The 16,169-nt window shown below is 37.7% G+C and overlaps 1 long non-coding RNA gene across 16 annotated transcripts in view; it reads left to right on the top strand.

Moving 5' to 3' along the window:
- Positions 1-16,169, top strand: part of LOC140515691 (uncharacterized) — a 54,062-nt gene that overhangs the window by 32,472 nt on the left and 5,421 nt on the right. For 5 of the 16 annotated variants that reach the window (XR_011971148.1, XR_011971149.1, XR_011971147.1 and 2 more), the window contains one exon: positions 13,840-16,169. This is a non-coding gene — a long non-coding RNA (uncharacterized lncRNA). The other 11 variants (XR_011971152.1, XR_011971153.1, XR_011971154.1 and 8 more) reach the window with 6 other exon arrangements.

The raw sequence follows: 16,169 nt of genomic DNA, 5'->3' as shown, positions 1-16,169 counted from the left end.
TTTTTAAGATATGATCCCATCCTCTTCAATTCACTCTGTCTCTGTGTGTGCGTGTGCGTGTGCGTGTGTGTGTAATCCCACCCAGAACCCAGATACTGAAAAGTTTCAAAAGTTACAAATATTGTCTTTCCATGTAGGAATATAAACAGTTCAACTTTAGTAAGTCCCTTATGACTTCTCTTTGCTGTTCACCTTTTCATGCTTCTCTTCATTCTTGTGTTTGAAAGTCAAATTTTCTTTTCAGCTCTGGTCTTTTCATCAAGAATGCTTGAAAGTCCTCTATTTCATTGAAAGACCAGTTTTTCCCCTGAAGTATTATACTCAGTTTTGCTGGGTAGGTGATTCTTGGTTTTAGTCCTAGTTCCTTTGACTTCTGGAATATCCTATTCCACGCCCTTCGATCCCTTAATGTAGAAGCTGCTAGATCTTGTGTTATCCTGATTGTATTTCCACAGTACTTGAATTGTTTCTTTCTAGCTGCTGAAATATTTTCTCCTTGACCAGGGAACTCTGGAATTTGGCCACAATGTTCCTAGGAGTTTCTCTTTTTGGATCTCTTTCAAGCGGTGATCTGTGGATTCCTTGAATACTTATTTTGCCCTCTGGTTCTAGAATCTCAGGCAGTTTTCCTTGATAATTTCATGAAAGATGATGTCTAGGCTCTTTTTTTGATCATGGCTTTCAGGTAGTCCCATAATTTTTAAATTGTCTCTCCTGGATCTATTTTCCAGGTCAGTTGTTTTTCCAGTGAGATATTTCACATTATCTTCCATTTTTACATTCTTTTGGTTTTGTTTTGTGATTTCTTGGTTTCTCATAAAGTCATTGGCCTCCATCTGTTCCATTCTAATTTTGAAAGAACTATTTTCTTCAATGAGCTTTTGAACCTCCTTTTCCATTTGGCTAATTCTGCTTTTGAAAGCATTCTTCTCCTCATTGGCTTTTTGAACCTCTTTTGCCAGTTGAGTTAGCCTATTTTTCAAGGTGTTATTTTCTTCAGCATTTTTTTGGGTCTCCTTTAGCAGGGTGTGGACCTGCTTTTCATGCTTTTCTTTCATCTCTCTCATTTCTCTTCCCAGTTTTTCCTCCACCTCTCTAACTTGATTTTCAAAATCCTTTTTGAGCTCTTCCATGGCCTGAGCCCATTGGGTGGGCTGGGATACAGAAGCCTTGACTTCTGTGTCTTTCCCTGATGGTAAGCATTGTTCTTCCTCATCAGAAAGGAAGGGAGGAATTATTTGTTCACCAAGAAAGTAACCTTCTATAGTCTTATTTTTTTTCCCTTTTCTGGACATTTTCCCAGCCAGTGACTTGACTTCTGAGTATTCTCTTCACACCCACTTTGCCTCCAGATCCTTCCAGCCAGCTCTTGGGGTCTGAGATTCAAATTCTGCTTCCCAGCCTCAGGGCTTTGGCGGGGGCGGGGCTGCTATTCAGTGTGAGATCAAGTTCAGGTGCTCAGGTGGGGGCAGGGCCACCTCATGGGCTCAGTTCCCTCAGGGGCTTTACGTGGAGACTTTCAACAATGGATCCGAGCTCCTGCCTGCTTGGGGAGCCCTGGTCTGTTGCCACCTCTGCTGCTGCCTCCCGAGGGGGCCTGAGTTATGGGGAGACCCCACTCCCCTCTCAGCAAGCCAGGAAGACCCTCTCACCAACCTTTGGGGCCCGTGGGTGGAGGGACCTGTGCGGCTGCTGGAGATTCTGTCCCTGAAGCCCTCTCAGATCTGCTCCTCTCAGTGCCGTGCATGGCCAAGGCAGGGCTGGGCTCGGCTCTGGGTCCCGGGAGCAACGGACCTTTTGCAAGAGGTTTGCAGGGCTCTCTGGAACAGAAATCTCCTCTGCTCCACTGTTCTGTGGCCTCTGCTGCTCCAGAATTCGCCGGGAGTTCTTCTTTACAGATATTTTATGGGCTGTGGGTTTGGAGCTAGCGTATGTGTGTCTTTCTACTCCACCATCTTGGCTCCGCCCAGTTTTGAAAATTATTCAATGAGATCTATACTTATTTCATATTACAAGGCACAACCTTGTTGAGGGCCAGAGTGGAATGCGGTTGACAAGATCAGGATAGACCTTCCAGGGGAAACTGTTCTTTGAGACTGTGCTCATTATCATCCAGAATGGCTCTCCATGCCCCCCAGATGTTGCTGTCTCCGAGAGACAAACAAGAGAATTACAGAAAACAAGAGATATGTAAAATAGACGCCCTCTAGGCTCACAGTCTTTAAGATAAGACTGATTAAATCACTAGGGCAGGAGACCAGCAGAATGTCATGTAGGCTTGCAGTTTCTGTCTGTAAATACCTGGACTCCCAGATCAATAAACGGAGTTGGTCTTTCTTATCCTGCCTCCCGTGTGTTTCTTCTTCACCACATCACCGAGCTGTGTGGGGACCCAGTCTGTCTGCTACACAACCTGATAAGTTATAAAATGCCTCAAAATACCAGTTTTAACTAAAAGTAATACTTTATCACTGAGCTTGAATATAACTTTTTTTTTTTTCAGAGGTTTATGACATCAGGTTGATGACTCAATAGTCTTAACTATAAATTTTTAACACTGACAGAGGAATGAAACAGTGCTGATAATACAACAAAATGCCTAGCCAAAATTTGTTTTTGACTTTGAAAGGCAGTCAGTAGTGGAAGTTGTTGGTCAGTCATTTAAGCACAGACTTGAAGCATTGCCGCGAGCCTAAGCAACATTGTCAAAAAAAAAAAAAAAGAAGCTAAGTTTATCTTTAATAATGCAACTTATTCTTTCCTGGGACATCTAGAATAGCAGTATGAGATGCTAGAAAACATTTGAATTCTTAGTGTTACAAGATATGGGCTTCTGTTGGAGGACCATGGACCAGTCAAAAATGGTTAGTGACTAACCCCTTCTGAGCCTCAGTCTCCAAATGTAATAAAACATGGATGACAATAATAATACCTAGCATTGATGTAGTTCTTCAAGGTTTGCAAAACACTTATCTAATTTTATCCTTACAACAACCCTGGGAGGTAGATACTGTTATCTCCATTTCACAGTTGAGGAAACTTGAGCAGAAGAAGTGATTTGCTCAGTGTCACATAGCTAGATAATTTCTGAGGCTGGGTTTGAACTCAGGTTTTCTGACTACAGACCTAATGCTTTTTAATATTTATGTGCTTCCCTCATAGAGTTGTGAGGAAAGTACTTTAAGCCTCTAAGTGCTCAATACAGGTATAAGTCATTGTAATCCCTTTAGGGAGGACCCTGTCTTTCTTTTTTATATATTTATTTGTTTTTCTTTTTAAATAATTTAATATTTTTCCCCAATTAAACACAAAAACCATTTTTAATATTCATTTTTAAAATTTTGAGTTCCAAATTCTCTCCCTCTCTCCCAACTCCCCTCATTGAGTTGGAAAACCATTTGATATAGGTTCTACATGTGTAGTCATGGAAAACATTTCCGTATTAGTTATGTTGTAAAAGAAAACAGACAAAAAAGAAAAAGTAAAGTATGCTTAAGTCTATATTCAGACACCATCAGTTCTTTCGCAGGATGGACACAATTTTTCATAAGTCATTCAGAGTTGTCTTGGATCATTGTATTGCTGAGAATAGTTGTCATTCACAGCTGATTGTCTTACAATGTTGCTGTTACTATGTACAATGTTCTCCTGGTTCTGCTCATTTCACTCAACATCAGATTAGGGTCCTTGCTCCACTTTGACCCCAACCTCTGGTGTGCTAGTGCTCCTCCTCGCCCTAGACTGCCACCCAGAACTGCAACCTGGATTCAAGTATAGGCAAAGCAACAAAGCCCTGCCCCCAGTGACAGCAAAGAGAGTAGTTGTTCAACCAGCATCTGTGGGCTGAGACTTCTGGAAGTAGTAGCTGTTGATTCAGTAACTCTCAAGGCCTGCTCCTGGTTTGCTGGAGAGAGGTCTGCACTGGCTTAGCCTTTGTCCTACTCTCACTACACGATGACAGGACTTTTCTGCAGACCTTCTAAGTTGTCTTTGGATGGAAAATTATTTTATACTGTCCTTTTGTGAGTTCTGTTGCTACAGAATTTGTTTTAGGGCCTTATTTAAAGGTGTTTGGAGGGGGTTTGAGGAGAGCTCAGGCAAGTCCCTGCATTTTCTCTGCCATTTTGGCTCTGCCTTCTTGGCTGTTCTTTAAATGATCCTATATAGATCCAGGAGGCTGCGTAGCCTATACTCTCTCGACTCACTCCGTATAAAAGAAATACTCCTCAATAAAAATATTTATTTCATTCATTTCTTAGCGTAATAAGGGTTGTCCCTCACATGGGATAGCCTGGGGATTTTGTATAGCTAAAAGGGAGGCAGAATAGACATTTCTAATCTCTTTCCCTTCCCCCCTTTATTCCAGCTGGGGAAACAGGAAGTTGAGGTCACAAGGCTATTACTCAGCTCTCCTCTAAGAGAGGGGGGTGCCAGTCTAGAATTATATCTGTGGGTTTCTTTGAATATTAGTGTAGAAGTTGTGATTTTCAGGGTGAAGTTAAACTTTCTATTACTGTTACTTACTGGGGAAATGAAGGCCCTAGGCTTTATATCCAAGACTTGTCTCCCTTCCCACCAAACACCAGTTCCACAATATAAACACATTTAGGAAATAGCAAAGAAACCTATTATATCCAATTCAATAGCCAAACAGAAATCCAAAAAAGGCATACATTGGAGAATACATACTGGGCAATGGGAAGGAGCTCTCCTGTTGGAAATGAGATAACTCGGCTCAACCAAGAGAAAGAGCCCTAGTTCACAGTTATTCATAATAAGGTATCAGTTATTACCTTAATATTCTAAGTATTAGGCATCAAAATATTTGGTTAAAAAGATGTGGCTTTTGGGAGTCATCAAAGAACAGGAAATTATGATTTGAGGTCCTTGAGCTCATATTCCTACTAGGAGTTTATCCTGCTTTGTAGATAGAACTGCAATGTGGGCCCTTTTGTTCAATGTATGTTTTATTCCAGATTAAGGAGTTAGTACACTAGAGAGCTGTTGGGAATCACTGCCTCTGATGTCCTCAAGTACCATTTACAAGTCCTTTTAGATCCTTCCTGAAGCAAGAGTGGTGCCACCTTTTCTTGTTTTTCACTGTTAATCTAAACTATAATTCATCTATACTCTTAGAATGATATCATCACCATTCTAGCTCCTTGCAGTCATTGACAGAGTTTTTATTTCACCTTCAAAAGGCAGTTCAGTTTCTTTGAATGTCCCAAGTTATAGTGTGGTCTTAAGTCACCAATATTAGATTATATTGTAACGTTTAGGGTAGGTCTTGATTACTTGACTCAGTGTTTCTTTTAGGGTTACTGAATTGTCTGCTTCCATTTAAACTGGATTTTTCTAAAGACTGACAAAGGCTGTCACAAGGCTGACAGTATTTCTTTTTTCTTCTTTTCTTTAATTAATTTGTTTTCAGTTTAACATCACTTCCATAAGTTTTACATTTTCTCTGCCTCCCTCCCCAAGATGACATGCAATCTTAATATTGGTTCTACACATACGTTCTTATTAAACACACTTTCACATTAGTCATGTTGAAGAATTAAAACGAATGGGAGAAACCATGAGAAAAACCAAACCAAAACAAAATATAACACAAGAGAAAATAGTCTGTTTTATTCTGTGTTCTGATTCCATAGGAGACTGATGGTATTTCACAACAGAAAGGATTTGTTGTTGTTGTTGTTGTTGTTGTTGTTGTTTAGCCACACAGCTAGTAAGTGAGGCTGGATTTAAACTCGGGTTTTCTTGACTCCAGGCCTGGCACTCCATCTACTGTGCCACAAGACCCTACTTAAGAAAGTACCTACAGAATTTTAATACACACACACACACACACACAAAGGAATAAATAACAAAATACTTAAAGCATTGATAAGTTTTGATTCTTGGGTATACTGGGAAGACAAACCAGTCATTGTTCTATTAAAATCTTTTTGGTATTCATGGAAGTTTGTGTCACTGAAAAGGGTATTCTGTAAAGCCAATGAAATATTTAAGTAGGCACTGAAACTTATTAAAATACCTGTTTTTTTACTTAGGTAATTATGTAATTATTATTTTCCTTATTGTTGCTAACTGGTTTGTTTTTTTTTTAAATTAGACCTCACTAGCTTAATGTATTTGTGTATAGTAAAATGGACACAATGTAATTACCTGGGTATATGGTGTTCCTAACTTGTAATTTACTGTAGTGGAGGGAGATTCCACACTTGGAGTTCCCTACATGAAATGAAATCACAATTGGTAATCTGAGAGTTGTCTGGGACATTAAGAGGTTTGAATGAGTGGTCACACAGGTAGCTTGTATCAGAGCAAAGGAGAACTGTGCTCAAATCCTGGCTCTAAATGTGGTCCTGTGTATCTATAATGTGTTACCTTTCCATTTAATTGCTTGTTTCTAATTTTGGGGAACTTTCTAAATTCATGCTTATACATATTTTATGGTAAGATATGATATGAAAACCTTTTGACATTGTGGATCCTGTCTCTTCCATTTAGTTTACAAGTCACAGAGTTGGAATGTATCAACTGTATGCCCTTTATTGAGGCTAAAATATCATGTATTCACTTGCTGGACTGGATATTAATAAGGACATACTAACACATAGCATGTGATAATGGATTTAAGTGTGTGTGTGTGTGTGTGTGTGTGTGCGTGTGTGTGTTCATCCTTCATTGCTGAAGAAGACCGTGCCATCAGAGAAGTAATGACATGACTTGCGCTTGACTATATGTTTTGAGTGAGGGAGGGCTGTGCAGGTCACCAGCCTCACTTCTCCTCCAGAGTCATCTGAATCCAGTGACCAGATATTCATCAGGATGACTGGAGATGACTCAGGATAAGGCAATTGGGGTTAAGTGACTTGCCCAAGGTCACACAGCTAGTGAGTGTCAAGTGTCTGAGGTGACATTTGAACTCAAGTCCTCCTGACTCCTGCACTGGTGCTCTATCCACTGCACAACCTAGCTGTCCCATAGACTTAAATATGTTTTTCTAAATGAACTTTATTTTTCAGATCAATAAGTATCGTATAGAACACTTATCATGATTATGTTTAATTTTGTATAGTGTTGTCTTGAAAAGGTTGGAAAGACTGGAGAAACTGAGCCTTGCATGAGACAGACCACTGAATAAGATGATTGTTATGGCATGTCCTTGAACTGGGCTTAAGTGAATTATTTTATTTGTGTAATAGCCATGACAGAAACATGGAACACTATTCCCATGCCATGAAAGTGACCTTTGGTAGATCAGACCATTCTTGATTTCAGACCATTTTGCTCTCTATTATTTATTAATACTCTTTTTGTAATCATGACAGATGACAATGTATGGTGCTAAAAGGTACTTAGCCTGTAAACCAATCTATTGTATAGTTCTGCATTGTTTAAACTGTTCTTCTTGGGTTCTCATGGGGAAAAGACTGGTGCTCGCAGGTTTTTCCAGGCAGACTACATCTTAAATCTTACAACAGATGGACATAGTGATGATATAAAATCATGGGATTAAAGATCTAAAGTTAATTGCAAAAAACCCCAATAACTTTGCTTTTGAATAAGAAAGAACTTAGATTCTCAGTGTTTCCTATTTGTGTTAAGATCATACAAGATTTCCTGATGCAACTACAGAGATCACTCTGATTAATCATCTCATTTAATAACGTGTCCAATGAATTAATGTATATAAAGTGCTGTGCATACATTTAATTACCATATAAATGTCAGTTACATAAAAATAAGCAAATAAAGTATAAGATAGGAAGACATATTCATTAAATGTATTTGCCAATATCATTGAGTGTGTTCTGTACAAAGTCCAAATTGACAAAGAGGTTTTCGGAAAGGTCCTGCTTAGCACTTTCTTTTTTATTAAATAGTATTTTATTTTTTCAACATATAGTTTTCAACATTTATTGTTTTATAAGACTTTGATTTCTAAATTTTTCTCCCTCCATCCCTTCCCTTCCCCCTCCCCAAGATGACAAACAATCTGATATAGGTTATATATGTGCAATTATGTTAAATATATTTCCACATTACTCATGTTGTGAAAGAAAAAATAGAACAGAAGGGAAAAGTCACCAAAAAATGAAAAACAAAAAAAAAGTTAAAATAGTATGCTTTGATGTGCATTCAGACTCCATAGTTATTTCTCTGGATGTGGATAACATTGTTAATCATCAGTCTTTTGGAACTGTCTTGGGTCATTGTATTTTTAAGAAGAGCTAAGTCTATCATAGTTAATCATTGCATAATTTTTTGTCACTGTGTACAATGTTCTCCTGGTTCTTCTCACTTCACTCAGTATCAGTTCTTGTAAGCCTTTCTATGTTTTTTCTGAAATCTCCCTGCTTGTCATTTCTTATTGCACAGTAGTATTCCATTATATTCATGTACCACTTGTTCAGTCATTCGCTAACTGATAGGCATCTCCTCAATTTCCAATTCTTTGCCACCACGAAAAGAGCTGCTATAAATACTTTTGTACATGTGGGTCTTTTCCCCTTTTTTATGATCTCTTTGGGATACAGACTTGGAGTGGTATCACTGGATCAAAGACTATACATAGTTTGATTGTCCTTTGGGCATAGTTCCAAATTGTTCTCCTGAATAGTTGGATCAACTCACAACTTCACCAATAGTGCATTAGTATCCCAATTTTTTTACATCCTCTCACATTATCATTTTACTTTTCCATCATATTAGCCAATCTGGTAAGTATGAGGTACCTCAGAGTTGTTTTAATTTGTACTTCTCTAATCAATAGTGATTTAGAGCATTATTTTTCCTATGACTATAGATAGCTTCAATTTCTTCATCTGAAAACTGTCTGTTTTTCAGGTCCTTTGATTGATAAATGGTCCTTTGACCATTTGTCAATTGGGGAATGACTTGTATTCTCATAAATTTGACTCATTTCTCTATGTATTTCAGAAACAAGGCCTTTCTCAGAGAGATTTGCTGTAAAAATTGTTTCTCAACTATCTGCTTTCCTTCTAATCTTGGTTGCATTGACTTTGGGTAAAACCTTTTTAATTTAACATTATTAGAATTATCCATTATACATCTTGTAATGCTCTCTTTCTTGTTTGGTCACAAATTCTTCCCTTCTCCATAGATCTGATATTTGCTTATGGTATCACTCTTTATGTGTAACTTGTGTACCATTTAGATGTTGGTACATGGTATAAGACGTTGACATATAGATATAGATCCATCGACGTTGATCTGCCGTACTATTTTCCAGTTTTCCCAGCAGTGTCAAATAGTGAGTTATCTCAGAATCTGGGGTTTTTGGGCTTATCAAACACTAGATCACTATAATCATTGACTCTCATACCTTGTGTACCTAACCTGTTCCACTGATCCACCACTCTACTTTTTAGCTGGTATCAAATAGTTTTGATGATTGCCACTTTATAACATAGCATTATGTCTGGTATGGCTAGGCCACCTTCCTTTGCATTTTTCCATTTATTCCCTTGATATTCTTGACCTTCAGTTCTTCCAGAGGAATTTTATTATTTTTTTTAGCTCTATAAAATAATTTTTGGCAGCATGATTAGTATGGCACAGTATATATCAATTAATTTAGGTAGAACTATGATTTTTATAATATTGACTCAGTCTACCCATGAGCAATTGATACTTTCCCAGTTGTTTAGATCTAACTTTATTTGTGTGAAGTGTTTTGTAATTATGTTCATATAGTTCCTGGGTTTGTCATGGCAGGTAGACTACCAAATATTTCATATTGTCTCCACTTATTTTAAATGGAATTTCTCTATCTCTTGCTGCTGTGCTTTGTAATGCTGCTGATAATTTACGTGGGTTTATTTTATATCCTGCAACTTTGCAAAAGTTCTTATTTATTTCAAGTAGTTTTTTAGTTGGTCCTCTAAGTGTACCATTATATCATCTGTAAAGAGTGATAGTTTTGTTTCCTCATTGGCCATTCTAATTTCTTCAGTTTCTTTTTCTTCTCGTTGCTAAAGCTAACATTCTAGTAAAATATGAATGATAGTGGTGTTAATGGACATCCTTGCCTTGACCTTATTAGCTTATCTTCATTATGGATTTTTGCTGATGGTTTTAGATAGATGCTACTTATCATTTTAAGAAAAGTCCCATTTATTCTTCTGTTGACTAGTGTTAATAGAAATGGGTGTTGTATTTTGTCAAGTTTTTTTCTGCATGTATTGAGATAATCATATGATTTCTGTTGATTTTGTTATTGATATGGTCAATTATGCTAATAGATTTCCTAACATTGAACCAGCCTGCTGCATTTCTGGTATAAATCCCATCTGATTCTGGGGGTATATTGATATAATCTCCTTGCTAGTGTTTTATTTAAAATTTTTACTTTGCTATTAATTAGGGAAATTGATCTATAGTTTTCTTTCTCTGTTTTGGCTCTTCCTGCTTTAGGTGTCTATACCACATTTGTGTCATAAAAGGTAGGACTCCTATTTTCCCAAATAGTTTATATAGTATTGGAATTAATTGCTCTTTAAATGTTTGGTAGAATTCACTTGTGAGTCCATATTTAGCCCTGGGGATTTTTTCTTAGGGAGTTTGTTGATAGCTTGTTCAATTCCTTTTTCTAAAATGGGGTTATTTAAGAATTCTATTTTCAGCTAATCTAGGAAATTCATATTTTTGTAAATATTCATCCATTTCAGTTAGATTTTCAGATTTTGTTGGCATTCAACTGGACAAAATACCTCCCAATTATTGCTTTAATTTCCCTCTCATTTTTGATACTGATAATTTTTCTGCTTTGTTTTTTTAAAATAAAATTGACCAATAGTTTATCTATTTTTGCCAGGCCTAGAGGCCTGTGTGGGCTACCCGAGTCTTCTTACCTCACCTCCGAGGTCTTCGGTTGGCCAAAACCAGATGCTCATATGAGAGAAAGGACGTTCCAGAGTCGAACAAGGGTTGAGCTTTATTTCAGGGTCTCGGTTACAAGTGCAGGGGGGTCTTCCTTAGGAGGAAGAGGGGGAGATTTCCTAAGGAGGCTAAGATCTTAAGGGATTGGAAGTAGAAGTACAAGCGGGGAGAGAGGAAAGAAGAAAAGCGAAGCCTACTGTCCTCTTGGCTCCTCACGTGCTAAGAGAGCTTTCAGGCTTCCTCAATCCTACTTAACCTTCAGCCGCATAGTTTGCATCTGAATACCGTGCTGTTAGATAACAATATTGTGCCCAGATCCGGGACAATCTCGAGGGCGGGGAGATCTCTCTCCCATCACGTTTCTCACGGGAAGAGGAGGAATTACTCGAGATAGCTCGGTTCACCTCGATTCCCTGCCATTTCCTGGGGGGGTCTCGTGAGAGCTCTAAGATTTAGAAGCTCCCACCTTTACCCGCCCGAGACTGTCCACACGGAATTGAGCTTCCAATCCCAACATATTTTACTGACGTTTTTTATAAAACCAGCTTTTAGTTTTATTTATTAATTCAGTGGTTTTCTTATTTTCAGTGTTATTAATCTCTCCTTTGATATTCAGGATTTCCAATTTGATACTTAACTGGGAATTTTTAATTTATTCTTTTTCTATCTCTTTTAGTTGCATGCCCAATTCATTTGTTGTTCTTTCTCTATTTTATTGATGTAGTCATTTAGAGAAAGAAATTTTTTTTCTTAAGTACTGCTTTGGCTGCATCTCATAAATTTTGGTATTTTTCTCATTATTGTCACTCTCTGAAATTCTTGACTGTTTCTATGATTTGTTTGACCCACTCATTCTTTAGGACTGGATTATTTAGTTTTCAATTAATTTTTAATCTTTGCATGGCCCTTTATTAATTGTAATTTTTATTGCATCATGATCTGAAAAAGATGCATTTAATATTTCTACCTTTCTGCATTTGATTGTGAGATTTGTTTATGCCCCAAGACATGGTCAAATTTTGTGAAGGTGCCATGTACCACTGAAAAAACAGTGTATATTCCTCTCTGTCCCCAATTTTCTCCAGAGGTCTATCATAGCTAACTTTTCTAAAATTCTATTCACTCCCCCTTAACTCCATTCTTTTTTATTTTGTGGTTAGATTTATCTAGTTCTGAGACAGGAAACTTGAAGTTCCTCTAGTGTAGTTTTACTGTCTATTTCCTCCTGTAACTCATTCAACTTTAGAAATTTGGATGCTCTACCATTTGGTGCATAAAAGTTGAGCACTGATATTACTTAATCATCTATGGTACCTTTTAGTGAGATGTAGTTTTTTTTTTTAATTAGACCTATTTTTGCTTTGTCTGAGATCAGAATTGCTTTTTTTTTTTTTACTTCAGCTGAAATATATTATATTCTTTTTTAGTCTTTCTCCTCTTTGTGTATGTTTCTGTTTCATATGTGTTTCTTGTAAATAACATGTTATAGGATTCTAGTTTTTAATCCACTCTATGTCCTTCTGCTTTGTGGTAGAGTTCATCCCATTCACAGTTATGATTACTAACTGTATTTTCCTCCATCTTGTTTTTCCCACGTTTATACTTTTTTTTCCTCTCTCTCTCCTTTCACCCTGCCCCTGTTTAACAGTATTTTGCTTCTAACTCCTGCCTTCTTCAATCTGTCTTCCCTTCTATTAGCCCCACTTCTTTTCTTGTCCCCCTTCATTCCTACTTCCCTATAGGGTGAAAGATTCTGCTTGATATTTCTTACATCACTATTCCATCACAATCATATACAATTTATTCAGCCATTCCACAACTGATGGGTATCACCTCAGTTTCCAGTTCTTTGCCGCCATAAAGAGAACTGCAGTAAATATTTTAGAACATGTAGGTTCTTTTCCTTTTTCCCTGAACACCATGGGAAGAAGACCTAATAGTGGTATTATTGTGGTATAATAGTGAGTTAAGGGGTATACACTGTTTTATAACTCTTTGGTTATAATTTCAGATTACTTTCAAAAATGGTTGGATCAGTTCAGTTTACCCAATAGTATATTAGTATCCTAGTTTTTTCCACAGCCCCTTCAATATCTGTCACTTTCCCTTTTTATCATTTTAGCCAATCTGATAGATATGCGATGGTATCTCAAAGTTGTTTTAATTTGCACTTCTCTAATCAATAAGGATTCAGAGCATTTTTTATTTGACTATATATAGCTTTGATTTCTTCCTGCAGAAACTACCCGGTCATATCCTTTGACTATTTATCAATTGGGGAATGATTCATATTCTTAAAAATTTGACAAAGTTCTTTATATATTTGAGATATGATCCAGGAAACTGTCTATAAAATTCCTGCACAATCACCACCACCAATTTTCTGCTTTCCCCTTGCTACAATCTTTGCAGATAAGTTTGTCTCTAGCTATTGAAGAGACAATTTATTAAGTACCTACTCTGTGCCAGGTCCTGTGTTAAGCACTTTACAAATGTAACCTCCTTCTCAAAGTCCATTGGTATGAAATTCTCTTTTCATTAGTGTTATGCATGAGAGTTGTCAGGAGGATTTGGAAAGAATAGCAGGAAAACCTCCAGCCTTTTTGATCAAGTCTTCTTTAAGTGTGAAGTTACTGCAGGAGCTTCACTCTGTATTACAGGATATATTTTCCTTTGTATACTTTTTTCTGATTTTTGTTTTGCTACTGATTTAGATAAATGGTTTTGTGGTGGTGCTGGGTTTTTGTTGTTGTTGTTGTTATTCACTATGTGTGTTTGTTGTGAAACTGGTATTTGATGGAAAGGTAGTCAAACCATGGATATATAAAGCTTGGGGGCTTCATTTTCCCATTAAGAAGAAATAGTGATCCAAAGTTTAGCTTGAAACTGAATCACATTCCAACGTCATATTTCCCCTTGGAGCAGGAATGAAAGTTTCCCTTGGAGAAGAGTCTAGAGATGTCTATTGTGTCTCCCTTCGAACCACATGACACCCTCATGATACAGGTAGGGTTAATAATTCTTATAAATGGGGCTCCTTAGTCTACAGGCAGACTCTCTTTACACAAATAAGGTTAGGATTTGCTATTCTGCAGGAATGTAATTTGGTGACAATTATTTTTTTTAACAAGATATTGTACTTGGGAGGCTAACTTTTTTTCTATAAGCTGGGAAATTTTTTTTCTATCCTAGGTTTCTTTGATATTTATTTTTCTAAAAAGAAGCTCATTGTTTTTTATAAGTTGGAGGATATTTCCCTCTCAGACTGGTGTGTGTGTGTGTGTGTGTGTGTGTGTGTGTGTGTGTGTGTGTGTGTGTGTGTGTGTGTGAGATACTGAATCATAAGGTCATCTCCTTTGTCTCAATTCTCTTACCTCGGACTGGATTGGACTTTGCTTTAGGAAGCACAGGGAGGCCTGGGAAACTTCCTTGACTTTGGGGAAGAAAGCATCTGAAATGTTTGTTCCTGTGGTCAGTTTTGTTTCAGAAATGGGATTTTGTCTTCCTGTCATGGAAAACACTTTTTGTTTGCATTTTTTCTTTTATTTTCTCTTCATAGAAAGTAGATTTTTTTTTGAGGTCTAGATAATTTTATTTCTTCCCAGTTCTATCCTAGAATTTTTCTTTTACAATGCAGTTTTATTTTGTTTTTCAGAGGTGTTTTTTTGGAGGTATGACAAGCTTATCTTGCCTTGGCTTCTTCCTGCATTTGTTGATATGGTGTATTTCTTAAAGTCTGAATGCTACTGCATTTATAATTACTGTATATTGATACATGAAAAAGTCATTGGTACCATTTTCACAATTTGAATTCATGTATTATACTGTACTATTGTATTGGTTAAGCATGGTATGTTAGTCTGATAAACTATTGTTGCTGCAATACTGTAAATTTCCTAAGTGCATCAACATTTGTGTGTTAATGTAGGCACACATGGAATAATCTCTAGAAAATATGAGAGCTAAGATAATTGAGGGGGTATAGAAGCTTCCTCATATCAAAAATAGAGCTAGACCTTAAGAATGAGGATATTTAAAAGTATTGAGCAGTAAAGTTAAAGGATGGGAAGAGGGTACAATTAAGGCCACTGGCAAATCAGAAAGTTTTTCTAATCCTGTCTGAGAATTTTGCCCATGGAGATACACCTGGGAAACTGATAGTAGGAAGTTTATCCTCAGAGGAATGGGAGCCCTTCTAATCAAAGGAGGCATTCATAGAAACTGATTATTACAACTATGCTCAAGAACATGGGTAAGGCAGAAGTTATCCCTCCTGTGGTATTCAAAATATGCTAGCCTCCAAATTGATATTGTTTCTAGATAGGAACCATGGCCCCCAGAAGAACAACCTTGAGAGACTATGGTTTGGCAGGTGAAAGTGTCCTGAGGACACTGGAAAGCCCTTAAGCCAGACCAAGTGAAATTGATAGCCTAGGGGGCCCAGAGCCAAGGTAAGATTGTACCTGGCAGGAATGTATACATAGTTTAGTTTGGCTATTTGGGGGGGGGGGGCAGATCAGAAGACCCCTTATGCTAATTTTGTCTTCAGTGTTGTGCAGCAGGAAGGAGAAAAGTCTACTCTGTTTCTCCTCACAGTGGAGTCATTTTTGCATGAACCTATGACAGATAGGCCCTGGAATTTCCTGAGAATTCAGGAAAAATTACACTTCAGTGATTGAGCGGGGCTGAGGTTCATGACCCTTATGCAGCTGATGTCATCAGATCTACGCAGACCCAGAAATCATTGCCAACAATGTCCAAGTTAAAATCAGGACTTCTGAGGTTCAAAGATCAACATAATCTATAGGGGTTCAACCTCAGCAGGTTCCAGGCCTTCTCCAATGGAGGCAGTAGGAGCAGAGCATGGCAACAGCACCACCAGTGCTGAGCTGCAAGGTTGTGCAACCTGAGTCAATCAGGTGAGAGATGGAGCCATGCGCAATCCTACTCTCTTTGAAGAGGTAGAGGACCAAAGGGCATGGAGGGCACAAAAGCTTGACCTAAGACCATCTCCAGTAGGCAATCATCCGAATAACAGATTCACCTTTTGTTATAATTGTAGATTAGATGGCCATGTTGGATGTACTGGCAAATCCTTGGTCATGAAGGAGTTAAAAATCTTCTGATCCACATTTGGGAAACCAGAGAGAGATCAGGGAAGGAGGTTGCCCTGGTCCCCAAGGACTGTCACATTGAGCTCATCATCAATTCCTTATGGGTCTGTTCTACCTACACTCAAAGGACCTCATAGAGAG

The sequence above is a fragment of the Notamacropus eugenii genome, chromosome X (assembly GCF_028372415.1).
Source record: "Notamacropus eugenii isolate mMacEug1 chromosome X, mMacEug1.pri_v2, whole genome shotgun sequence".
In the NCBI taxonomy this organism is placed as follows: Eukaryota; Metazoa; Chordata; class Mammalia; order Diprotodontia; family Macropodidae; genus Notamacropus; species Notamacropus eugenii.
This window is presented reverse-complemented; position numbering and strand designations above follow the sequence as displayed.